Raw genomic sequence first — 27,783 nt, 5'->3', positions numbered from 1 at the left:
AATTTTCTTTCAGTCATCAAGGGGTGACAATGAGAGGACTCAAGTGTTGGCACAGAGAAGTTCCTGCTACTGAACTAAGGGAACACGAAGAGAGGCCCTTTGCACAAGGGAGGAGCTCATAGCAGCCTTGGCCCCCTCCTTCCATCTCACAGGCCTGACAATCAAGGAACACTATCGCCATCTTGTGGCCCTGTAAGAAAATGTAGCTAATATTGTTCTGTGGTTTTTATTAGGCAGTCCATTGCTAGGGTTTAATAATTGCATATATAAAGAATACAGTAAACAATCCTACTTCAAACACAGTCATCATCTGCCCAGTTCCCCCATCAATAACAAAGAACCATGTTTATTAATTTCCTGTGTACCCGTCTGGAATTTCTTTATACAAACACAAATATGTAAACGTGGATTCCATTTGTCCCCATTAACTCAAACGGCTAATGGCTATATTCCTCTCATGGTTCTGCCCCTTGCTTTTCTCATTATCTAGCTTGGAACTCTTTCCTGTTAGTAAGTAGGGTGGCTGAAACTTCTTAGCAGGTGCATCTGAGGAGGGGAACCCAAGGCCAAACACTGGCTGCATCTTCCCTGAAAATAAGCCTAAGGCTCATCTTTGAGAGGGAGCGAGGGCCACTTTGACGAGCTGCTCAGGGGCTGAATCTGGTCGGGGAAAGCCTTGAGGTGGCTAAATTTCCTGTTCCCTTCCTGGGACGGGACTTTCATGCTTTGTAAGGAGGGACATTGAGGTCCTAATGAAAGTATTTGTCTTGTCAGTGAAGCCTTCTTTGATTGTCATCTTTATCATTGAGCCACCCCCTGCAAATTTCCTATTCCTACTCACTGTTTTTCTTCATAAAACATATCAAGTTCTGACATGCTGTGTGCTTATTCTTTTGCTTATAATCTTCACCACATCGCCCTCTTCAGCAGAATGTAAATCTCTTAAGAGATGTATTTTTCTGTTTGGGTCCACTTTGATCACCACTGTATCCCCCAGGTTCTAGAACAGAGCCTGGCACAGAGTATATCTCTGAATAAATGGATGAAGTAATATTCCTTGGCTCCACTGTTGTCATGGGAGACCCTCAAAGAATTTTCTTTACTTCCTTGGGTGGACGATTCAGCAGATCAAAAACAAATTGTTTTCACTTCCTGCCATTCTCTGAGTGCTCCTTCTGGTTGAACTCCCAGATTTCTCTCCCCTGCAAAAGCCTTTGGTTTCGTTAAAACTCAGATTGCTTCCTCTTCCTGAATTTTTTTCATTAGTGACTACTAGTACATATATTATTTTATTTTATTTTTATATGTCAAATAAGGCAAGTGACACATTGTGTCACTTCAAGATATTCTGCCCTCTCTGAATTTCGAACTTAGTGCCTTTCTATTAGGAAAGACATGCAGCCTAGTTGACTTCAGGAGTTGCAGCTGACAGGAAATGACGAATCTCCCTCCCATCAGAGTACTGTTTTCTGGATTAACATTTCTCCCAGAAGAGAAACACTGGTGTCTAAGGACTTCTCCACATGGGCCAACAAAGCTTCCATTTCACCCCTGCAGTTAGAGGGACACAACACTAGAGGGCAGTGCCATTGATGCCATTCCCTCCTCATCCAGCGATAGGACCCTGTGGACTTCTGAGTGGAGACAGCTGTGTTCGCATTTGGCTAGTCTTTTTTCTTAACCCGCTCTGATTTTCTCACCTTCCGAAATTTCATTCACTCTTTACTGCCCATACTCTTCTCTCTGGCCATACTAGATGGAGTATTCCATCTGTCCAACCAATGAAGGGACGAATTACTGCCAAACTTGTCCGCAGCCTAATCGCCTCCTTTAAATCTGCACTTGCAACCACATGGCCTGAGATACTCTTCAAAATACCACCAAAAGTACCTGATAGCAATAATTGCCACTATCTATTTAGGGAAGTATATCACAGAAAGATAAAAAGCGAATCACTCACATTGTTTTATTTAATCCAATTTAATTTTTTCATGGACATATATCATTATCCTTATCTTAGATATGAAGCTGAGGCCCGGGGAAAATAAATTATTCAAGTCACATGACTGATAAGTGGCAAAGCCAGTACTGCAAAGCAGATTTCTTTTTTACTCTAAAATGTGTTCTTTCTTACATCTCAGCACCTCTTCTCTCCATGTTCCTTCTCCATGTGTGCTTACCAGTTCTCTTAACACATATTTACAGATTTGAGGATTCCTTCGCCAGTTAAATAGGCATCCTTACCTCCAAGGGCTTGCCAAATCTTGTAGATTATTCCTACACATTCTTTTTCTTTCCACTTATTCCTGCATCCATTCGTGGTACATAGCACTGTGGAGGAAATGCTGTGTCACATATAGGCCACCTCTGACTTCAGAGGCTGATGGAAGGAATATGGCCCAACATCTGGGGCCCTTCCATGTTTAAATAGCTTCTGGTTTCTGCACATCTAGTCACACCATCTTGTAATCTTTCTGGCACAGCTAAAGAAGTGTACTTCAAAACTCAGTTTGAAATGTAACTCCTCTGCTCAAAGTTCTTCAAAAGATCTTCCATCCTCTTAATCCGAATTTGAGACCATTACTCAACATGTACAATTTTCGAGCTCATTAAAAATTCATTTGGGTATCCTGAATGAATGTTTTACATGCAATTAAACAAGTTCTTCTTTCCTCAGGGCATGCCTGTGCCCTTTATAATCTTTTCTTCCTTCAGTTTTATCCTTTAATGCCCATTCTTGATTCCTTTGATCTGATATATTGTTTGTCTCAACTCCCACAGCTCTTTATTTACACTTGTGTTTTTTGCTTTTCCATCATACATTTCCGGGGGTGGGGATGGGGGGTGGGGTGGCTTCTTTTCTGAACATCTCCATTTCCCCAAGAGCAGTAACTATCACATTGTAACCTAGCACATTCTCAACACATAGCATGTAATCTTCAGTATTTGTTACTTTGTCCTGGAGAGTGGAAAGATCATTTTTTTTTTGGTAGATGTCAAGATAGAAAATGAAAAACAATTTGTATCTTTCCTTTTCCACAATTGATAGCCTCCTCTGCTCAGGCCTTGAGAGTGTTTTGTACCAAGGAGGTTTGTCTTGGTATGTTTCCTGCTCCAAATACTATGTGACTTCTCAATGACAAATTCTAAAATTCTATTGGCATGCTCTTAAAAGTTGTCCACATGATGCATATCAAATAAATTAATTTTAATACAATATAGGGATTGTTGTTTGTTGTGCATTTTACTTATCTGGTAAGCAAAAAGATGTTGGATTGAAATCTTTAGAGGATTTTGTTTTTGCATTATCTAGTACTGCCTGGTACTCATTTCTTTCCACAAAACTGTTGCCACTGGATTAAGTCTCATGTGTTTTACTAGGTGGGAGAGACAGAGAGAGAGAGAGAGTGAAGAAGAGAAAGGGAGGAGAAGAGAGAATGGGAAAGAAAAAGAAAGGAAGGAAGGAAGGAAGGAAGGAAGGAAGGAAGGAAGGAAGGAAGGGTCAACAAAATTGGAAAGGAAGCCCACCGCTGAAACTTTCCAGTTTTTCCCTATAAAAACCTTTTCCCTTTAACCAGCAACTTGGAGGTAGTTTTGGGGACATTGGTCCACCATCAGCCCAGGTTGCCAGATTCCTAAATAGAGCATCTTTCTTTTTCCACTGACCCTTGTCTCTCAAACGTTGACTTGAGTGGTGAGCAGCCAAATCTGAGTTCGGTTCCAGCTCTAGCCGGTAACATTCTGGTTGGTCTAAGAATTAAATGGACGAGACATTAATGAGAAAATCAAAAGTTTAATAACATGCGTACATGGGAGAAACCCAGGAAAAGTGAGTCACTTGACAACATGGTCGAAATCCTCATCTTGAATATCATCTTCAGCTAAAGAAAAAAGAACATGTTGGGATAGTGGTTTGGCATTTCAGAGGGGAGGAAGGCGATTCACATGGATGTGGGAAAACATATGTTTGGTAAACAAATGTTTGCTGGGCCAGGCAGAGGCAATGGGACCCAGAGTGGGCTCTGATCTCTATGCCCTGCCAACTTTCCCTCACCACAACTAGACCATATTTTTTGTAGTCACCTCTGGTGATAGCACTATTTCAGAACAGGCCCTTTATCTAAATTCTTTCAAGCAGTTAGAGGGGAGGTAACAAGAAAAACTTCCCAAGTCTTTTTCTTAAAAATCATCAGCATAAATTAATCCTTATGCCAAAGAGACACATTGTACTCTCCTATAATAACATGTATACCTTGTATATACCTGGGAGATACTGAGGAAAACTGAGTGAAACTCCCTGAAATAGCCCGAGCCACTACACTGAATACCATCTTCAGCTAAAGACAAAAGAAAGATGTTGGTGGTTGGGGACGCCAGTTACAGGACGTTATCAGGAAACACACAGTGAGCAAAGGTAAGGTTCCTATGCAGATTTAAGTTGGGTACCTTCTCCATTGATAAGAGTTTCTCTTCCTTGTACAGAGAGGGAGACACCCTTACAAATGGAGACTTCCCTTATAAATGTAAAGTTCCCTTATAAAGAGTATATTCTATTGTTTTTTAGAGCATCTCCTGTATCTGTTATTTTTTTTTCTCAAAAATAATCAGCTCAAAATAATCCTTATGCCACAGAGGTGTGTTTTGGGGTGCCATATTCTGCTACCCTTCATTTGGCTGGGGAAGAATCTACCTCCAATCTCCCTCAGGTTGCTGACAGAATTAATTTCCTTGCAGCTTTAGGACTGAGGGCATAAGCTTCTTGCTGGTTGTTAGCTGGATGTATCTTTCAGTTCCCAGGGGCTACCTGCACTTCCTAGAGGTGCCTGAAACTCCTTGCCAAGTGGGCTTTCTTTTTCTCTCACTGACCATTTACATAATGAAGCCAGCAAAGATACCCTCTAGAGTGAGTCAGCTAGTAAGAATGTCTTATATAGGTCAATATAATCACAGGAATGGTCCAATCATTTTTGCCACATTCTATCAGTTAAAGTAAGTCACAGGTCCAACTCACACTCAAGGGGAGGATATAGACAAAAGCCTGAACACCATGATGTGGGGCTCATGGGAGTCTGTCTACCACACACAAAACATGGATAAATCTCAAAATAATTCTGCTAAATAAAAGGAGTCAATGAAAATAAAGTACATACTGAAATATATTTATACAAAACTTTAGAAAATGCAAGCTGATCTATAGTGATGAAATGCAGATCAGTTGTCCTGTGGGGATGGGGACAGAGGGGGCAGGAGAAAAGAATTACAAAAAAGGACAATGAAACTTTAGGAACGATAGATAAGCTCATAATCTTTGTGTGTGTGGGGGGGTGAAGTAGAAAAAGATAGCTTTATTGCTTTGCCAGGCAAAGGGAGACACACCTGGGCTTCTGCCTCACGGATAAGCTCACTGTCTTGATTGGGGTCATGATTTCATGTATATACATATGTCAAAATTCATTAAAATGTACTCTTTAAATATGTGCAGTTCACCCTATGCCAATTATACTTTAATAAAGCTGTTCTTTAAAATAAAAGTAAAAATTCAATTATTCGGTCAACTTAAGATATAATAGGAAAAAGAAAATTTGCAATATACATTTTAATTTTTTTATGTTTGTTTATTTTTTGCAATATACCTTTTTAAAGTTGGTTATGAAAAACCTACACGTAAGGAACAAGAACTCTAATTCTCAAGTGGAAATGAATTAGAGCCTGCGACGTGCTCCCGGGAAAATTTGTCTGGTGTCTACTCGGTGGCTTATGAGAGTCCCACCTTATGTATATTCAAGGATGTCACTTCCTAGCAGGCCAGGAACATTAAGTATGAGTACCTCAGGGGAAGAGAACACCCTTTCTTTTAATTTGGGGTACTTTAGTGCGATGTGGTAGAGTTAAGAACATGTATGTAGAACAAATTTTGATCTCAGAATGGGGTAAAATATTGCCTTATTGTTTCCTTATGATTCAATCTTCATTTAAAGTCAGGCTCAAATAGGCTTCTACAAGTCACTCTTCCCAGACTTTCTGACGATCTCCCCTATCCAATCCTGGGACACTGTGTTCCTCTGAATGTCTCTAAACCATGCTTCTCCTTTCCATGTGGCCCTCACATGGGGCGTCTTCATTTTCAAGTCCTCAGGCGTATGGTCTGGGAATGTCCAACCCAATCACTCTTCAGCAACAGGTTCTTGGTTGTATCCTTAAGTAGCATCCTTCATGTGGCCTCTTGGAAAGAGGTTTGTGTGGATGTCACTTGAAACGAATTTACCTCTGAATGTCTTAATTTTTAAAAAACCCATGTAGTCATCTCTTCAGTGCTATACATTTCTTCAATTTTGGCCAGTAGATTTGATCTTGAGAATCTAAGTAATTGAAATTCTGCCTTGGTGTGTTTTGTCCTGTGGACTATATTTTTGATGAACTTAGTTTACTGCTTATTGGAGTAATAACTTCTAAAGTGAGGGACTGGACAGACCAGACTCCACCTCTACCTGCTTCATTGGTCTTTCACTTTCTCCTGCTCCAGCTACCTGAAGAAACTTCAAATCAAATGACAGAAGCCAACCCCTAATGGGAACCATCAAAGGGAAAATCCACATACATAATCATAACAGTTGAAAGTAGGGAAGGGAGGACAGCTTTCTTTCAGGTGAATTCAAAGTTAAGATTTGGGCAGATGGTCTTCCTCACCTTACTAAAAGGCCAATCCGACGAGGGTGGGATTCGAACCCACGCGTGCAGAGCACAATGGATTAGCAGTCCATCGCCTTAACCACTCGGCCACCTCGTCCCTCTACACTGATGTTTTGGCGTGCTTGGTTTCAGAGTTTCTGCTCGGGAAGTCACCGGCCATCCCGCAGAGAAAGACACTTAGGAGACGGCTTGGAGACGTCTGGGCGACGTTGAGGTGACTACCTTCCACACGAATGGACAAAGAACTGGAGTGGAAGAGCTGCCACAGGGGAAAAAACGGGCTTGGCTTTCACAGGAGTCGTGGTAGAAACACGTTTGCCTGGGCCTTCACTCCCTTTCTCGGGCTGCCTGGTCCCCGGCAGGAGGCACCTCAGCATCAAAGTCCGGGCATGTGGTGGGCGTGACGCGGCCAACCTGGGCTGAACCACAGCTTGCGGTCACTCTCCCTTGCCAGGGGACCCTGGTCCCGCGGCCCGAGAGCGCGGCCGGAGGTCCGCAGGGGCAGAGGTTCCCAGAGCGGGTTCCACTGGAGTCGACCTCGGGGAAGCTGGTGAATGTGGACTCCTAATTCGTGGTTAATAAAACAGTCTGGGAAATTAGACGATGGATCCGAATAGGGCTCAATTTCTACTGACTGTTATTGCCGCTTCTGCCATACTTTAGGGTGACTTGCATAGAGAAGACTCCTTAATTATTAGGGTTCTCTTCCCGGGTCATCCGCATCAGGGGAACCATGAATTCTGTTTTCCTTCCAAATCCCTGTGTGTTTCTTGAGTGGCTTTCCAGAGGAAACGTTTCCCAACTTTCATTCTATACTCCAAGGGATATGCGCTAAAAATGTTGAGCCTCACCTCTAGTAAGAAAATGATTCTGGGAAAGAGTAAAAAAAAGCTATTTTAGCTGCTTTTTTTTTTTTTTTTCTTTTCTTGGTTTTCGATTGGTTTGTTTCATGGAATGAATAAAATGCACATGAACACGAGTAGGGACTAATTCTGACTAATAATGAATCATAAATGCCTGAGAAAAGAAGGTAATATTGAAGGTGAGTTTTGAAGAGCAAATTTTCTTAAGGTGTGAAAAATGAGGGTGTCCCAGACTAAGGAAAGCGCATGATCAAAGGCAAAGAGTATCTAAAAAACTGTTGGAAATCACTGTGACTGGAGCCTTGAAGCACATGAGTGGCGGATCAGGAGACATCAACAAATCTGAGAGTGGAAGGTGATCATGAAGATTTTTCTTTTGAAGCCCAAGCATATCAATCATAGGATGAACAACAGGAAACATAGGGGAAATTCTGTAGGAACGGACCCCTGCTGCATTTTCACACTCTAAGTGTGAGGACACTACCTTAGTTTGCTCTGACATCTTCTTGAGTGAAGACCACGCTCTGCTTGTCTCAAAGAATTAATCTCTCTTCTTACTTGGAAAAGTCCTTATATTTTAGTGTTTGTTGCGTTGTCCCTCCTGGATCTTCAACCTCAATTTAACTCACATCCCTCCACCTTGTTTTCCATGCTCAGTCCAATTCATGATTTTGTATCAAGAAGAATCGATTTCCCCTCTCTCCCAACAAGCCATTTTCCCTCATGGAGTGCTCTCCCCCTTTTTCATTTTAACCTGGGTAACTTTTTTATCCATACTTGGTTCTCAGTTTAAAGCTTATTTTTTTAAATTAAAACATTTAAATCAAAGTTAACACGATTCAAAATCTCAAGTACTTCAGAAATATGTGTATGTTAAAAAGTGGTCCTCTTCCTCCTATTGTATTCCCCTTTGATAGAGGCAAAGATTTTCAGCCATTTGGCTTTTTGTTTGTGTTGTTGTTTCTGTTTTTTTACCAGCATGTCTCCAAATATCATGCTATGGCAGAGATAGCTAGTTGCCATCAATATTTGTTCTTTCCTTCCAAGAAATGGAAATTTAGTAGCTTTCATAGCCACCCATGAGATTACAATGCACAACTTTCCTTGATGTATGTTCATGTGACCAATTTCTAAACTAGGGCATTAGAGAGAAAATGGCTGTAAAGTTTCCAGGTTATATCCAGAAGAGAAAAGAAATACCATTCACTTCTCTCTTCCTACTGTATCTGCTTGCTGGAAAAAGCAACATCATAGAAATGAAGGTGTCATGAAATACAAAGAGATTGAACCCAGGAACCCACAGGAAGGAGGAATCCATGAGAGAAGACTGGAATCAACACCCTAGAGCCAAAGTATTATTCTGGGATTGAGTATACCTTCAAACTATTACATGAGAGATTGGTAAAAGTCTGCTTCCTTCAAGCTACAGTTCATTGGGGTCTTTGTGCTTTTATTTCTACTTTTTGATTTTTTTAAGTTTAGTATTTTCTATTGATTACCCCTTATATGAAAAGAAGATTCATTTCTCTTCCCTTACCTTTAACGCCACCATATACAGATACCGTTCCTATCAATTTTTCTTCCAAATATAAAATTATATTGTAATGTATATTGAATTAGTACCACCAATCATATATTATGATTGGTAAATATCATTCACTGATCTCTCATGATATTTTGTTTCCTGAACATATTTTTTTTCTTAAATTACCACCAATAACCATAAAAGTTTTGCCAAAGAAAGAATAGGTGTTTTATATACTACCTATATAGTTTTCATCCTGATATCTTCTTTCACCTTTCTGCACACTTTCTTCCCCTGCCACTGGTATTGGAGAATCCATTTTCCAAGTCAGTAGCTTCCTGAGAAAGATTTCTGAATATTTTGGTGTTCGAGAATAACTTTTACATTTCTCTGACACTTGACTGAATACCTGGTTGGGTATGGAATGCTAGGCTGGGTAATATTTTCTTTCAGGATTTTGAAAGAGTTCTCCATTTTCTTCTAGCTTCCAGTATTGCTTTTGAGAATTACAAAGTCATTCTGATTACTATGCTTCATTTGTAATTAGTTTTTCTCTTTTTCAAGATGATTTCTTTGTCCTCAACATTCTGAAATGTCTGAAAGAGATGCCTTTGTGTGTTTCTATTTTCATTCACTGTTCTGGGAGCTCGATTATGTCATTAAATTTGGAAAATCATGTATTTCAGTTTGAGAAATTAGCTTGACTTTTTTGTTGTTAATTTTCTCACTTATGTGTTCTCTATTCTCTCACTTTACCTTTTTTTTTCTGGAATTCCTTGTACTTGGTTTTAAACCTCTAGGATGTTTCCTCTACTTTAAAAAAAAAAAATTATGATTCTCTCCTAGTTAGGCAGTTTTAGGTTTACAGAAAAATTATTTCAAAAGTTCAGAGTTCACACACACCTGCTCGCATCCCCCACAGCTTCTCCTGTTATGTACATCTTATATTTTGTGGTACATTTGTTATAACTGATGAACCAATATTAATAATTATTATTAACATGATTCATGTTAAGGTTTACTCTTCATTTTAGACATTCTATGATTTTTGACAAATGCATAATGACGTGTCCATTATTACTGGATCTTGCAGAATAGTTACACTGTCCTGTACTCCACATCTTCGTCCCTACACCCCCCACACCCCTGAGAATTACTAAAATTTTTACTGTTTCTATAGCATTACTTTTTCCAGAATGTAATATATTTGGAATCACACAATATGCAGACTTTTCAAATTGGCTTCTTTCACTTAGTAATATGATTTTAAGTTTCCTTCATGTCCTTTCATGGCTTGATAGCTTATTTTTTATTATTGAATAATAGTCCATTGTATGGATGTACCACAGTTTGTTTAGCCATTCGTTTATTGAAGGACATTTTGGTGGCTCCCAAGTATTGACAATTAGGGATAAAGCTGCTATAAACATTCACGCGCAGGGTTTTTTTGTGGACATAGATTTCAACTCATTTGGGTATATACCAAGGAGCATGACTGTTGGAGTGTGTCTTTATTTTTTTCTCCACATTCTGGAGGATGTCCTTTACATTTTATTCCAATTACTCTATTAAGTTTTTCATGTCTATTCTCACAATTTCAATGTTGAGACATCTGTACTTGGGAGTTACCCTTTTGCACAGCATTCTCTTAAAAAAAAAAATAGACACAATAACTTTCCTGAGACGTTTTCTCCTCTCTGCATAATATTTCCTCTGTTTTTCAGTTGATTTTTAACACTGTCTTTCATAGTAGACATTAACTTTAGATGTCTAGTGATCTTTGGTTGCTGGTCTATAAATGTAAGTAGGCCCTACAAATAACTGAAAATGAGATTATGAGTCCAGTTTATTGACTGTGGGCTTCATTGTAAAGTGATCTGCCTGTGTCATTTACTATCAGACAATATCTTTAACTCATTCTTCTTGCAATAGTAAAATCGCTTGAAGAAAGATCATTCAATCTGCTTACATGGCATAAACCTGACATTGATTTCTGAGAAAATTCTTAAAGGACAGAGGTTGGAGGAAATTCTTTTTGAATTTCAAACTTAATGCCATCTATTCCAAATTATAAAATTATATTAAATTACAAATAAATTATAAATTTACATTCATATATACAAAGAGAAGATATATTACACACCACTTCTGAATAAGGACCTGTATCTTCATACTTAATGGGCTCCCAAAGCTGATCAAGGAAAGATAAAACAGAAGAAAGAAAGGTAAAAAGAGCTACACTATTTCAGAACACCCAGATGAACAGGGCCAGGTGAGCCTCTGTGGTGTCATGAAATAAGGAAGAAACTGTGTTGGTGTTTGTATGTGTGTATGTGTATGTGTGTGTGTTCACTTTCAGTTTTGGCCACATAACTACATGGTTATTTTGAGGAAATATCTTAATTTAGCTAGTATGAGCAAAGCAACGGGACTAATACCTTCCTCTCCATCTATTTTTCATCTTCCAAATTTCCATATTAATCAATTCACCTCAGAGTTTCCAACAATTCCAAAGCGAGAGCTTTTCCTAGGGCCAAGGATAAGGGTATTGGTAAGTTCCCACGTTTGGGATGGGGAAGACCTTGAACCTCCAGTGTTAGCGATGGCTCCTCGTGGTTTTTCTCTTTGGGTGGACATGCTTTGGCCAGCAATATTCCCCAGAATCTACAGGTGGGCTCTGTGGGAATTCTACACTTTCTCATAGGAGACATGATAATTGTAAATGTTAAGTTACTTGTGATACTAAATTCCATAGAAACAAAACTCTTTTTTTTTAATTTTTTAATTCCTGGTCCTCCATGGCACCCCTGGCATCCAGCAGAGGCTGACACGCAGTATTCACTGAATATCCATTCCTTGAATGAATAAATGAACGAACTCTGACCAGGGAGTGCAGGCCCATGGCACAACGCAGGAAAAGAAAGAGGCAGAAGTCTTAACATACTGACAGCCGATTACAGTGGGAGCGGCAGCGGCAGCAGCAGCTGGGGTGACTTTTACTGTAGTCAGTGCGGTATCAGGAAATGCTGCTAGTCAGAAAATGATCACTCAAGTTGGACGTAGAGGTGCAAAAGAAATTTCACCTCTGTGCGAGAGGATGGGAGGTACGGGCCGACCATAATTCACTCTTCCCCGCCCCGCACCTCTCAGTCAAGTACGCACACGCACAGGCGTATGCACGTACGCACGTACGCACAGACAGATGCCCAAGGCCTTTCCTCTTGACTTTTGGGAAGGGATCAACAGGAGAACTGGAATTGGGCCAGCGCTCGCAAACTCGCATCAACACTCCTGATATCTCCCACTCAAGGAGATTTAGAATTAAGTACCGAATACAATCCCGTCGTCAACGTAATGAAAGTCCATCTCTCTGGCAAGAATATTAGAGAAAATACTTTTTCTGATTTTTTTTTTTTTTGTTCTAATTGGTCGAAAAGAGGTGGGCTCGTCCGGGATTTGAACCCGGGACCTCTCGCACCCGAAGCGAGAATCATACCCCTAGACCAACGAGCCAGTTGATTGGGATAGGTGCCCATATTTAACATAAGAAGAATCAGAATCAGAGTTCCTTTTGCCACACTTTGAGTCAGAAGGATGAACTACAATTTTCTTGATTATTTAATCAATATAACTGTATTTAAATAGCAGCAATATACATTTTGGGGCCTTGTGATGACTTCTTAGGTTCAAGTTACTGAATTTCTCATCCTTCCTTTGGTCAGTTGTGTAATAACCACTCCTAAGTGAATTCCATCTGTGGACTACTCTGTGACTTAATTGACAAAATTACATAATAAAGGTTACATTAGGACTATACTCTAAAAATAAGGATTTTTAAAACTGAAATATAGTTGACGTACAATATGTTAGTTTCAGATTTGATCCATATTTTCATCTAAAGAAGTACATATTCTAAATTTCATTATGTATTGTTATTTTGTGGTGTGACAAATAATTTGAGTGACATTCATATTAGTTTTCTGTATTTTACTTTCATAGAGGAAATTGTCTATTTTCTTTGACAAGTCTCCTAAAAACTTGCTTTTTCATAAGTAAGCATTTTTGTCCAGATATTATTTCAGTATGTGGTCCCCTAAAAGAGGATTGTACCCCAGGTACAGGTCATTATTATTGCATCTGTTTTATGACTTTGAAACTTCTATATTCTGCTAGGACTAAGAACAGTATCCTTCAAAGATTAAACACTTTAGGAAACAGCTTCCAAAGACCTTTCCTTCAGTGCAAGCAGCTGTCTTCAAATTCTTTACAGACTGGCATCCCTGCTTGCCAAATTTCTCATAAGACTTCTCTGAAAAATGGCAATACTGGCAGCTGAATGCTTAGTTTGGCTACCTCTTGTATATATCTTTAGCTTTAGAGAAAAGTTTTGGCTTTTCAGTAAGGATTGAGAGAGAGGAATTTGAAGTGCCAGCTCCTTTGAAAGGTGGTTCATCAACTCAATTTTTTAATAGTTTCTTACCAATGTTTTTCTGTTTTCCCCATAACACCATGTCTGTGAAAACTTTTGATCAGCAAATATGGAATATATACTTGAATGGCATAAAAATTGGGATTTTATACAAACTGCACATTAAAGTCTGGTGTTTTGTGTATGATCGGAGAGTGCCTGAAATAATCCTCAAAAGGACATAAAATAACTCAGGTAGCAATTACATATTCTATTATCTTTTAATTCCAAGGCATTTTAAATTTGCATAGTTCAGTCAACAGTGCATTAACATTTTAAACTGAGTACATAAGGTTCAAGTCCTAGTCTGCTTAGTAGGCACTTGAATTACCACTCTGAAATTTTTTCCACCACTGAAGTTTCCATGAATTCTTTGGGACAGGTAGTGACTACAACAGGATGAAACTGCAAGGAAGTGGTTTGCTTTCCATCCCCACTCCCCCTTTGTATTTCTTGATTTTTATTCTGGTTATCCTTTAAGAAATGTACCCAATTTTCTCTTGTCCCCAGCCTACTTTGTTATGTCATAGCTTCCAAAATTGGGTGATAGGAAGTGAGAGGTAAAAAGGGAAAAATTCAAACCTCCCAAATGCATATTTAAAGGATTTTTTTAGAACTCAAGTATTTTTATTTATTTATTTATATATTTATTTATTTATTTTATTTGAACTTAAGTGTTTTAAAATAATGAATTGTCATCCTATTAATGAACCTAATATGACAAAACTGTGTCCTTTATCTTAATTGCAAGTCCTAGCCTCTGATTTATGCTGGACAGATTTTTTTCTGGGGAAAAGAAGTGACTAAATAATCTGCCTTTAGTTACTAGAGGAATTGGTATAGAACATATTTTCCCAGCTTCTCAGTGAGAGTGCCAGCAGTTAGGCAGGGGGACGTCCCTGCTACTCATACAAAGGGGCTGAGACTGGCATAGCCAAAGTTAGAAATATTTTAATATGTGATACTATGTAATCCTCTATCAAGAACAAACCTATATAGAAGGAAAAAATGAAATCTGCCCAATAAAAGAAAAGGAAACAGGTCATGAGAATGAGAACACTCTGAGTAGCTTTGAATTCTGGGCTGGAGTGTTTTGGAAACCTGGAACTCTGAAAATAGAGGATACTTATGATGCTTATACAGATGAAAAGCCATGTACCCACTACTCCAGAGCATTAGACCCTGGAAGATGTCCCGCATAGACACGACAGTGAGGAAAAGTCACCTGACTGTTTGCCTAGATGATAGCATATAACAATACCTAACATGGTTTAATTCCAGATTTGTTCATACTATTGACTGTTGTGAGTGGTAGAGCAACTTAGAGCTTATCAGGAAATTAAGGATCCAGAGAGGAGGAGATAGGGAAGAACTTGCCATACAGTCTGTGGTTTGAGCTTTCTCCATGAGGCGGTGCTGGGACTGACGGTGATGGCTTGAACCACGCTGAGGAGACAGGTGGTACAGATTGAAAGACCAAGTGCCATTCTCCGCAGATAAACCACAGCTTTACAACCACCACTACTTAGGAAGTTACTGAAGTGAAAAGCTGATATTACATCTGAAATTCCTTTGGCACAAAGTGTCATTGCATTAGCAAAAGCCAGGTGAATAAGAATAAGGTCTATGGGTTTTTTCTCAGGACCCATGACAAACAGGTACACATGCCCTACAAACAAAAAGAAGTCCCTCCAATGCCAGGTCCGGTAATAGAAAGGAAGATTATTCCCTGGATGAAATTACTCTAAATCATCTTCTAATTTCATGGACAGTCCCAGGATAAACCTTTTGAGAAAAACAAATAAATAAGGATGACATATTTCATGTCCGTGGCTTCTCTCTGGTTTGCTAAAATGAAAAGAATAGCTGAAACACTGAAGGGTTAAATGTACATGGTTCCGTTTATGTATTCTCTTCTCAATCGATGCCTTTTCTGTTTGTCATTTTATTTTTCTGCTGTCTCAATTGATTTATAGAAGGTGGTGACTCCAACATCTACATGTCCAGCCCATTGTTTCTCTCCTACATTACACATTATCCACCTGATTCCCTGACATTTACCTTCCAAATGTTTCAAATGACCACCTATATGTGGCACTATTCCCCCTGACAATCTTGCTTTACTTCGTGTATTTCCTAACTCATAGTCAATCCCTACAATTCTCGCTTTGTAAGACAGCATTTCATCTTCCCTCATTTCCAGCATCTAACTAGTTGTGGGTTCCCTACTCAAATCCCCTTTAGTAACCTGTGCATCCATTTCTCAAGTGCTATGAGTATTGGTTGGAAACCAGTTTCAGAGCTGGCACTTGCTCTGGAGTTTGCCATTGGCCAAAAGAGAGCACCCTCTGCCAGGAGGATAAGCACTCCCACTCCTTATTCAGCAAACCTAGGCCAGTTACTGACTGACGTGCAGACTTATTCCATGGTCACATAGGCTGGAGGTGGCTGAAACACATTTTGTTAACTAAGGACTACATTGTGGGTCTTCGTTCACCTGTTCATACCTGCTTTATCCTCTTCTCTTCCTCCAACTCCTCCAATAAATCATGTGAACAGACAACTTTCAGAATCTGCTTGTAGGGAATCCAATAAAGACCAATGTCCTGTTGATTCCATCTCTTAACACTTATTTAATCTTACCACTTGCTCAATCAGAAATGCCACCCTAATATCTCATACAATGATTTGTGTACCATCTTTCTAACTCATCAGTCTTCCTCTAGGGTTTTTCCCATTCATTTTTGTGCCAGACTAAGATTTCAAAACAGAATTCTGTCTATTTGAATCCACACCTTATAATCTCTTGATAGCTTTGCATTTATTCCAAGCTCATTTGCCTTCTTTTGATCTGTGAAAAATCTTTGTCCTCCTTATTTTCATAGCAAACTTATAGTAAATTCTAAAATATGTTCAACTCCCCAAAACAAATTAAATCTTGGCATTTATTTTACCCACAGGAACATGCACAAAGTCTCTATGCTAATCTCTCACCTGCTACCACCTCATAATCATAGCTAAAACCTCATAGCTGACTCCTGTTCATTCATCATAAACCAGCCATTATGGATTGAATGTTTGCATCCCTCCAGATTCATATGTTGAAACCCTAACCCCTAATGTATTGGTATTAAGAGGTGGAGCCTTTGGGAGGTAATTAGGTTTAAATGAAGTCATGAAGGTGGAGGCTTCATGATGGGATTAGTGCCCTTATAAGAAGAGACCATAGCCTCCTCCCTTTCCCACACCCACAAAGAAGAAATCAAGTGAGCAACAGCAAGATGATGCCTACAAGCTAGGAAGTGGACCTTCACCAAACACAGAATCAACTGGGCCTTGATCTTGGACTTCCCAGGCTCCAGAACTGTGGTAAATAAATTTCTATTGCTTAAGCTATCCAGTCTCTGGTATTTTGTTATAGCAGCCTGAGCGGACTAAGACATCAGCATAGACTTCCCGTGCCTAATAAGCCCTCACTAAACTCATTGAACTGTGTCACCATTGCTTCTTGCTTTTCTTCTTCCACTTAACTGTGAGACCCATGTATCTAAGCTACATGGGTAACTTACTCTCCACCTAGTATCTAAATTACGAGGCTCTATATCTGCAAAATAATATTAAATAAACAGTTTAAAAATAAACAATCAAATGAGGCATGGAGTTATGGTTGTAAAAATGCATGTTAATGACAGAGATGAAGTTAGAGGCCACTTGGGATGGGACATTTCAGAAGATTCTTTTTCTCTATGAATCTAAAAAGTCAATGACCTGGAGAACTCAAGTCAATCTATGTTGGATGACACATTTATTAGGGACCTCGATGTCTCCTCAGATAAATAGGTGGGTTTGTACTTCAAAGCTCCCATTAATGTTATCGGCTCCAATAAGACACACAAGCCATCTTTCAAAAGACACAATAAGCTCTGACAAACTTACAGTTACTTTTTCCATGCTTGTGATTAAGTAGCTGTTACTTGACAGACTCACCACTCTGAGACACCCAAAGAAGTTTTTGGAATGAGAATTTTTTCTTTGCTATTCACAAGAGGATGAAAAATAGACTGGGCAGGTGATACTTTTACATCTATTCTGGTTGCTGGGAGGGGTGAGAGGTTACATATATTTCTAAAAAAACCTTTGCAAGGCTTTTACAACCAACATTTAATGATCAACTAAAGGCAATCTGGGAACATGGTATACCCCAGCTGGAGTTTTTCAGCAGAGACCTTCTACACGAGGGCCAGCATAACCTGGAAGTTCAGTGAGCTATCTGGCCAGGAAGCCTAGTGGTGCTTAAATCTCTGCAGATATAGCTTCAGTAGTGAGATTATTTTTAAGCCTATAATTGAGGGACATGGGTTCAATATCAAGAAGGAGAGTTATCAGAAGTTTTAAACACTTAATCATGGTATATGTGAAGCCCAACTTAACTTCCGATTCTGACCTAAAGTCTTCATTTATCACCTATCTATCATCTATCTATCTATCTATCTATCTATCTATCTATCTATCTATCATCTATCTCACTAGTAAGTATTTTTCTGATTTGAGACTTTCCCAATGTGTTAGACTCAGATACTGTCCTGAAGAAGGTAATGGATCAGCTCCCTCATGGACCAGAATAAAAGTAAGTGTTTCTGGATGGCAGCTGGGAAATGATCAGGGGTCCTGGCACCTTCCTTTTCCATAACTGACAAAAGAGCTCAGAGCCTTCTCTCTTACAGCCTGCCCCTCACTAGCCCTGCCCCAAATAGCCTCGCTTCCAAAGCCAAAGGCAGTCCCAATCCACGGTTGTCAGATATAGTCACCTTGGTAGCTTTGTGCAGCCCTGGGTGGTGTTCTGGCAGAGCAGGACCAGCCAGGCCCTGTTTATAATTTCCCAAGTCCCAGTAGTCATGCCTAACTCTCATTGTTGTCAAGATGTCAACATCATAAGTTTTGGCTTCACAAGGGGTAAAGGGCTCCTTCTGCACAATGTTGATCCCTGGAGCACATCTTTCTCCTCTCCATAATGTCCATAATTTGCTGAGCCCAGAAACATTCCAAAGCCAGTTATAGTAAATGAACAGTAATGAGTAGGAGGCACTGTGAGGATGAGCAGTTACCACAGCACAGTTCCCTGAGAGATCCAGGTTTCCTAGCCTTTATTACAGCCTCCTGCCATGCCCTCCACTTACCACCAAAGCTCAGGAACAATTTGGAAGAAACATCTGAGAATCAGAAGTGGCTATTTTAAAAATAATTTAAAACTACTATCTTCATTGATCATGAAATATCATTCAGTGTTAGAAGAAGGATACTGGAAACCCATGATAGAGAGTGTCTAGAAGACAGCAAAAGAGGAACCTTCTGGGTGCTGGTTTCTTGATCTGGGTAGGGTTATATGCACATGAATCAGTTCATACAACTCGTTGAGATGTTCACTTATGATTCATGTACTTCTTTGTATGTTTATTTGTATTAAAAGTTTACTGTCATTATATAGAAACTCTCTCTGGTCACAATAATGCTTTTCTGTCTTAACTATTTTGCCTTGTATTAATACGCGTTCTCCAACATTCTTATTGTTTGCTATTAGTCAGTGTATCTTATTACATAATTTTATTGTCAACCTAATCTCTCATGTATTGGATAGATCTCTTGAAAATGGAAAATAGCAGTATTTAATATCATTTTATATACTATGACATGATACATTATGATATAATACAATATTCACAGGCAGAAAAGAATAATAGTTTGACTTATGGCCTCTAGAATTACTTTTCCTGAGTTTGATGCCACTAACTGCTAGCTCTGAGATCTTGGGAAAATTACTTACTTTGTGCTTTCACACCAGTAAATTGGTGATAGTGAAATTAAAATGTTAATATTTAGGAAGCATTGTATAAAGTTTTGATGTTTGAAAGGATAAAGCTTGTCTGGACTGAAAGTGTAAAAATCAGCTCATACTGAAAAAGGAAAGAAAAATCCAAATACTGTCATTCACCAGGCTGGGAGAACATACACAGATAAAGCAGGCTGCAAAATTCATAGGAAGCATCTTTGCATGTGCCTGTTGGCCATCCATATGTCTTCTTTGGAGAAATGTCTAGTTAGGTCCTCTTCCCATTTTTTGACCGTGTTGTTTGTTTTTTAGATATTGAGCTGCACGAGCCATTTGTATATTTTGGATGTTAACCCCTTGTCAGTCACTTCAGTTGCAAGTATCTTCTCCCATTCTGTAGATGATCTTTTCATTTTGTTCATGGTTTCCTTGGCTGTGCAAAAGCTTTTAAGCTTGATTAGGTCCCATTTGTTTATTTCTTTTGCCTTGGGACACTGATCTAAGAAAATATCGCTATGATTTATGCCCAAGAATGTTTTGCCTATGTTTTTTCTAGGAGTCTTATGGTGCCATGTCTTATATTTAGGTATTTAAATCATTTTTAGTTTATTTTTGTGTATCGTGTAAGGGGTGTTCTAATTTCATTGATTTACATGCAGCTGTCCAGCTTTCCCAACATCACTTGTTGAAGAGAATGAATATATCTTTTTTAATGAATAAATAAATTGTTTGAAAATAGAGGTTTTTTTTCTAGGCATCATTTGATAGTGCCCTGGTACTCACTACTATACAATACAGTCAGCCTCTTCATTATCAAAGAGCAACAAAATAATCTGGCTCTACCTTAATTTAACTGAAGGATTTCTTAAATTGGAACCATTAAGTATAGGTATTTGGGTACAATGCATAGTTCTGGCATTAAGATATCTGATGAATCCATTTGGAAAAAATACTTGATACTTTTAAATTTATCACACATGTTTATGGCACAAAATCTTAGAGTTGATATAAACAAGCTTTACTCTATTTTTAAGACTCTCTCTACCATATTTCATTATTGTCCTTGTACACTAGTTTTTTATCCATGTACTAAACAATGGTAAGTGCCTACTTTTTTGCTTCATTACACCATTACACAGTTTTTAAATAACTCAGCTATATTATTATGTTGTACTTTTTAAGATTTTATTTTCATGACATTACTGTGGCTTGCTTAAAGACAAGGACTATATCATTTATCTTAATTTTGTAGCTTTCCTGTGAAAGTTTCACAGCATTTTCCTAATATTGAGCATGGAGAACAGGAAAAAACACTCTCTGAATTGGTCATTAGTAATTGTCTGAAAAGGAAGGAATATGAGAGCCTGGAAAAAATTAAGAGCATCACTTTAAAATGTAATCATGAAGAAAAGATTACTCAGTATTAAGAACAGACAGGAAGTATCTATTATAAATAACGAGATGTGTGATTGCTGGCACAAAATGTTTAATGGTAACTTGATATTTGAGTTCTCCAAATAAGTGCTATTCTGTGCTTACTTCTTAAAAATTAGAATTGAATTTAGAAATTTAAATTAACTCTAGAATCTTAAAAAGAAAATAATTTAAAATAGAAGAACACATGATTAAATTGTTACACATCTAAAGAAGTGGCAGGTAGGAGGAAAAAACTGATAATACTTAATTTTAGAACACACTTACGTGGCTGGTGGACACATCAACTGCCTCTTATCTTTCATGTATTTATAATTTTGTTACCAGGAAAAAAGAAGTATGAAGATAAACTCTGCATCAATTTTTCATGTGGAATCTCACATGAGATTTAAAGAAATAATGGCTGAAAATCTCAAATTTAGTGAAAGAGACCTCCAGATTTAAAAAGTCTCAGAGAACTCAAAACTGTTTAAAATCTGGCCAATCTTAATCACGTTTGTAAAAATAAAACACAGGAAAAAAAATCTTAAAAATGGCCAAAGAGAAGCAATAGTTTTGCCTGTAAGGGAACAAAAATTCTCAAATGACAGTGAATTTTTTATAAGAAATTATGGACCTGAGACAAAACTCCATTGATCACCTGATCCTATAAAATCCCTTCCTCTAACTGGTGGTCCACAATGACACTATGGATCTTCAGGAATTATTGTCAGTTCAGAGCCAGTGTCTATTAATCTCTGAAAATCCTGATTACATTTCCTTTCCCATTACTTAGTACCCTAGTAACTGATTGCAGGTCCTTTTGGGGATGACTGAGAGGTAGATTAACAGTATACAATTTTTGGCAGTGTAGCAGGGATAGGTTCCAGGCTTCTGCATTCTAAGGGCTCCCGATCTGTGAATTGGCTCAAGTCTGGGAATTGATTGATGATCTGTTTTAGTGATTCATGTCAAGTTGCTGTTCACCAGATCTGAGGCTTTTCTCTGTATACAGTTCAAGTAGACTTCTCATACGCTTCAGCTCTACAGACACCATAATCAACCAGGCACTCTGATTAACAACTATAATTACACCCACTTTGTCTTTGATGATTAAGTGCTACCACTGGCCCCTGTCACCTTGAGTTGCAGTCATCCCCATTATGTTTAGGGATTCCAGTACAATAGGGAAGACCCACCATAGAGCTCTTCTTTTATGCTGGGTCTGTTCTCATAAATTTACTAGTCGCAGTCATGGTGAAAGGCATTCCTCCTGACCCCCTTGGTTTGGATGAACAGAACTAACACAAAAATTGTCTCTAGCATCCCTAAGGCTTTGGATACTTCCCTCTACAGTATACTAAGAAGGTCCTGAGATTTCAACTTCATTTAGTGTAGGCCATATTTGGGTCTATTTTTCAATCAACAGAACTAGAAAAATTTAGTCATTCTTAGGCCCTCAAGCTAAAATTTTGAATTCATAATCTCTGCTTAATGGTCTCATATCAATACATTTTACCGGATCTAACTTTATATTACTTTCAGCTTGAGCCTACACCCTTAAGATCCGTTCCCACACACATATCGCTAGCTGGAATCACAAGCAATCTGGGAACTGTTTCTGAATTACTTTCTGCATTGTACATGGCTTTGCTCTAAAACCTGTTCCAGGATTTTCATGTTTCCAAAGAGCATCCTGAACTTCCATAGTCATGTTGATCACCTATTTCATAAGCCTCTAATGTAAAATCTGCCTCCTTCATGTCTGGACCTGACCAAAATCAAAATATTACACTGAGTCTAATCAAGCTTATAAATCTAGTTTTGGATTTACAGGAAATTTGGAGGATGATAGCATATTTAATGACACCGTGGGAGTGAATAATATTCAGATGTCAAAAGTTCTGTTGAACAACTCTCCTGGTTTCAGAAAAAAAGTAAATGATATGAAATAAAAAAAAGAGGAGTGAAAATTTTACGGACTCTTACTAAAGACATTTAAGAGGCAATTGAAAAGAGTGCAGTGTTGGACCTTTCTGGAGTTTTGTTTCAAATAAATCATACCACTACTACTACTACTAAGAACAGCATAATCAGGGAAATGTGAACAAGGATTACTGAAGGTCTGCTTTGTATTAGCTGTTGTTAAAGAATTAGTATAATTGTTGGGTGTGATATTGGTATAGTTGTTAGTATTTTGTAGTATTTATTAGCAACGTATCCTGAAGTATTTACTACGGAATAAAATGATATCCTGAATTTACTTTAAAGTATTCTACAATGGTAGGGAAAAAAGCGACAGGATCCTTGAAAGGATTGCCATTATATTATTTTGTTTCTTTTTTCTTTTTTTTATAAGAACTTTTATTGAGATACAGTTGACATACAATAAACTGCATATATTCAAAGTGTAAAATTTGATTTTTTTTTCTTATTAGTAATATATATATGGCAATCCCAATCTCCCAATTCATTCCCCCCGCAACCCTCCAGGACTGCCATTATATTATTGATGGAAGCTGAGGAATGGGCCGGCGGTCGTGGTATTTGAGTGTACGTTTCACATTTTTCACAATAAACATAGAAAGGCTCAAGGGGCGCGTTCTGGAAGGCTGAGAGCCTGCCGGGACCTGGCAGGGGAGCTTGAGTCTAACCCGAGTCTCCTGGAAACCAAGAAACTGGAAGACACAGGCGACAGGGAGCCACAAGAACCACCGCCTCCACCTTCTGGACGCATTGGCCATAATCACATAATGACTATAATTGTAAATATTATAATATAAATATCATTGTAAATTGTAAACAGAGCCTTTGGGGTCTGCAGCACTATTTAGCCCGGAAGTAACCAGAATGTCCTTGCTAGCTGGGACCTGTTTCCTCTCTGCTCCTCTTTACAATCAGGGTCTTGAAACTAGCGAATCAGAACTTTCCCACTGCCACCTTCACTTTTCTAAGTGAGGAGCAATGAAGGGCCCCATTGGTCTTGGCCGAGGCCTCCTTTAAAGCCCACTTAAGTCCAGATGGGTTTGTATGGAACAGAGACTGAACCCATGTCAGGAGAAGACTTCCAAGGGAAGGAAGTTTACCTCGAAATTTCGGGTGTGGCCTGGCGTCTACTGCTCTGAAATTAAGGGATAGAATGGGTACTAGGGAGGAATAGTTCAAATAGTAGATGTGAGAGGGCATGAAGCCGGAGGATCAACGCCCACGTTCCCCAAAGTTTCCCTTCTTGTGGTAGATGCATGTTGGGTTCTTTATAGAACTGTAGCCTAGCATTAACTGCTCCATCCTGAGCATCAGGGATTTTTAAACTTACATACATTTTCCTTTCTTGTTGACCCTGACATGTCTTAGAGTTGGATAATGACTAGCTAACTGGTTGAGAATTAATCTTGCTTGTTTAAGAATTCCAGGGAATGGCCTTAAGGAGGTGGAAGATGGCCAAACTTGGAATAGAAGATTATTTGCACATAAAACCATCAAGAGGAAGTTGACCAGACCATCGCCACGACCAGTTTTGAGATGATTATAGGAGCCGACTGTGCTCTTCTGCACCTAGTTCCCCCACCTGTGCACCCCTGACACTCCCTTTTAAAACCTTTGTCCTCTAACTGGTAACTTGGAGATGGTTACAATGCATTAGTCCACAGTCTCCCCAGGTTGCTGGCCTCCTGAATAAAGCAACTTTCCGTTTTCCACCAACACTTATCTCTCCAGTATTAGCCTTACTGACAGCGAGCAGCAGAACTTGGGTTAGATACCGGCCTCCTCACGTTACAGAACTTAGCCTGTGGGCAGTGTAAAAAGCAGGAACCACGTGCAGCTTGTAGAGAGGGAAATATTTTAAAAGCTTCAGGTTTTTCTCAGATCAGTGTAGAACATAGGAAGATGAGGGTTTTAACCAGTTCTCCAAGTTAATGTCTATTAGTCATAAAGGAAGACACCAAGGTAGCAGTAGGAAACGATTCCAGGTCCATGTTCAGAAAGGCCATATGTGTTGGACATTGTTTCTCAGGGTTCAAATGAACTTGAGCAAATCTTACGTCCACCTCTTCCCTCCTTGCTCTCTGTACCTTAAAGAAGCCAGCTCATTCTCTCCTTGGATACTTTCCAATGCTGCACATCCCACTGCTCTTCCAATGCCTCTGTAAACCCTCTTAACACTTTCTTTCTTTTCTTTTTTTTTCCCCTAACACTTTCAATGACTTGTTTTAGGTTTAGATTTAAGGCCCCTGAGATTGATGAGGGCAGGAGCACTTGGTTCATCCCATTATTACCTGGGGCCAATCCTCCACCTTCAAGAAGTAATTATTGAATGAATGTGAGAATGAGTGAATGAGTTAAAATATACATCACACAGGATTGGTAATTAATGTAAGATAAAGTTCTCTTCCAGTTACTCTTTGGGACAAGCTTTAACAATGTTTGTAGAGAGAAATGATAAAGGTAAAGAATCATTTGTGCTATGAAGATGATGGAGGAAAGATTTAAAAAAAAATAAGTTTGGAAAGGTTCATGGAAATCAGCTGGAAACCACCCTCTTTAAGTATAAAAACACAACTGCCTTATTGCACCACTATAAAATTGCAACTTGTATCTGATTTTCACCAAAAGTGATACTATACAAGAGTACCTTTATTTGAAAGAAAAGTATTTGCTTCAAATTGGCTTTCCACAGAGCACTCGTTTCTGTGAAGCCAAGTGTTTCATCAAAGAGTTGTATATTCAGATTTCCTTTCTCATTGATGCAGTTTCTTTTTCTCTTCATAAATATCCAAAGACTCTAAGTAGGTTTGCTAGCAAGCCTAATAAAGTTTGTAGGTGGTAACTGCTCTAGGGGATGTGGAAGAAGTGCTTCCAAGTTTCAGTTTCATGATGATAGGTTGATTTCCCAAAGAGAGGAACTGGGAAAAGCAGACCAGGAGGAGGCTATTGGGCAAGTCCAGGCAATAGAGGGGATTATTGGAGCTCTGAGATGAGTGTGCAGATTTTTTTACATTCTATCTAATTTTCAATGTGTTTTAAAATTGCCATAATAAAATGTTTTTACTTTTTTTCCAAATAGAAAGAGTTTGGAAAAATATTTTTACTAAATAATCTTAAGGATAATAATTTTAAAAGAGAAGATAATGTAATTGGAAAAACTATTTGAAATTCAAAGGGGAAAAAACCTCCAGTCATTCCCTAATTGGATAGACCTCAAACATTTATACATACATAGCCTATACTCTATGCTATATAGATATAAAATACTAAAATCATTGTAAAACTATGAGGGTAAGTCAAAAATTATCTGCACTCTGGTTGTAGAATTTATTTTAATTAACTTTTAAAAAAGACACATCATTTTTTGACATAATCTCATTGCTTTTCAATATATTTTGTCCATCTGTTGACAAGCTTTTGTATTCCCTCATTAAAAAATGTTTTAGGCTGAGCTATGAGCCATGAATGCACCGCTGTCTTCACTTCTTCATCAGAAGTGAATCTTCATTATCATAGGGTTCCTTTTGGGGGACCAAACAGGTGAAAGTCCGATGGAGCAAGATCAGGACTGTAGGGAGGATGCTTTAACACCTCAAAAACAAAGTTTTTGCAGAGTGTTGACAGTGTGGACAGAGTGTGTGGACATGCACACCCTCAGACCACAAAAAACGAACCATTGTGTGCTGCTCTTCTTTCGTGCAAATCACAAGTCGGGGCATCCATTTTTGCTTGCACCGCAGTCACAAATGAACTGATGTAACACATTCACACCTGCACAACAGTGACTGGGGAGACAGCTGCCTTGAACAGAAAGTGCTGATAAGACAGTGTGGCCAACAGAAGTTTTAATATAACTGAGCGCAGATAATTTTTGACTCATGCTCGTAGATTGTCCTTTGTACTGAAGAATCTGGCTTACTCAAGTATGAGTGGCCAAACTGGAAAAAGAAACAAAATTCTGGAAGCAAAATTGGACAGTTCTTAAAAAGATCCATAGAGTTCAAAGCCCTTAACCAATTCATTCTCCTAGTTATGAGTTGGTTGAAAACAAAAGCTCCTTCAAGGAGTCTGCTAAATATCAAGAGAACAATATGTTAGATAGGGTAGAGTTGAGGAATAATCTGCAAAACCTGTTCTATGCAGTCAGCGCCTTAAATGCAAGGCCACACACACCTACAGAGGGGAGAGAAATATGGCAGAGCTCATAGCAAGTGGAGAGGAAGGCAGACTTCAGGCCAAACTCAGGACACTGAAGAGAGCATTACTGGAAATGCTAGGAAACTTTTGAAAACGCTCCCAATTCTTCACACCAAAAGAAGCACCCGACGAAGGTGGGATTCGAACCCACGCGTGCAGAGCACAATGGATTAGCAGTCCATCGCCTTCACCACTCGGCCACCTCGTCCCACTCTGCTAGTTTTCTTAGCGTACTTCACTTAAGAGCTTACACTCGGGAACTCACTACCCTAGAGAGATGCTTAGGAAAGAGATGGCTTGAAAACGTCTGGGGGACGTTGAGGTGGCTACCTTCCACACGAATGGACAAAGAACTGGAGTGGAAAAGTTGCGACGAGGAAGAAAGCGAACTTAGCTTTACACAGGAGTTGTGGTAGAAACATTTGCCTGGGCCTTCACTCTGTTTATCGGGCTGCCTGGTCCCCGGCAGCAGGCGCCTCAGCGTCAAGTTCCGGCAGGCGGTGGGCGTGACGAGGCCAACCTGGGCTGAAACACAGTTTGCTGTCACTCGCGCGTCAGGGGACCCTGGTCCCGCCGCCCGAGAGCACGTCCCGAAGTCCGCAGGGGCAGAGGCTTCCAGAGCGGGTTCCACTGGAGTCGTTGTTAGGGGAGCTGGTGAATGTGGACTCCTAATTCGTGGTTAATAAAACAGTCTGGGAAATCAGACGACAGATCTGAGTTAGGGCTCAATTTCTATTCAGTGTTACTGCCGCTTCTTCAATACTTCAGCGTGCAATTGCATAGACAAGAATCCTTTACTTCGTGGGGCTCTCTT

General features: G+C 39.1%; 3 non-coding genes across 3 annotated transcripts; all 3 read right to left on the bottom strand.

Moving 5' to 3' along the window:
* Positions 1 to 6,705: 6,705 nt before the first annotated feature.
* Positions 6,706 to 6,787, bottom strand: TRNAS-GCU (transfer RNA serine (anticodon GCU)). Its single transcript has one exon. It is a non-coding gene; the product is annotated as a tRNA-Ser (tRNA).
* Positions 6,788 to 12,519: 5,732 nt separating this feature from the next.
* TRNAP-CGG (transfer RNA proline (anticodon CGG)) lies at positions 12,520 to 12,591 on the bottom strand. Its single transcript has one exon. It is a non-coding gene; the product is annotated as a tRNA-Pro (tRNA).
* A 14,504-nt stretch (positions 12,592 to 27,095) lies between these two features.
* On the bottom strand, positions 27,096 to 27,177 carry TRNAS-GCU (transfer RNA serine (anticodon GCU)). The gene has a single exon. It is a non-coding gene; the product is annotated as a tRNA-Ser (tRNA).
* Positions 27,178 to 27,783: the final 606 nt, after the last annotated feature.

This window comes from Hippopotamus amphibius, chromosome 11, assembly GCF_030028045.1.
Source record: "Hippopotamus amphibius kiboko isolate mHipAmp2 chromosome 11, mHipAmp2.hap2, whole genome shotgun sequence".
In the NCBI taxonomy this organism is placed as follows: Eukaryota; Metazoa; Chordata; class Mammalia; order Artiodactyla; family Hippopotamidae; genus Hippopotamus; species Hippopotamus amphibius.
This window is presented reverse-complemented; position numbering and strand designations above follow the sequence as displayed.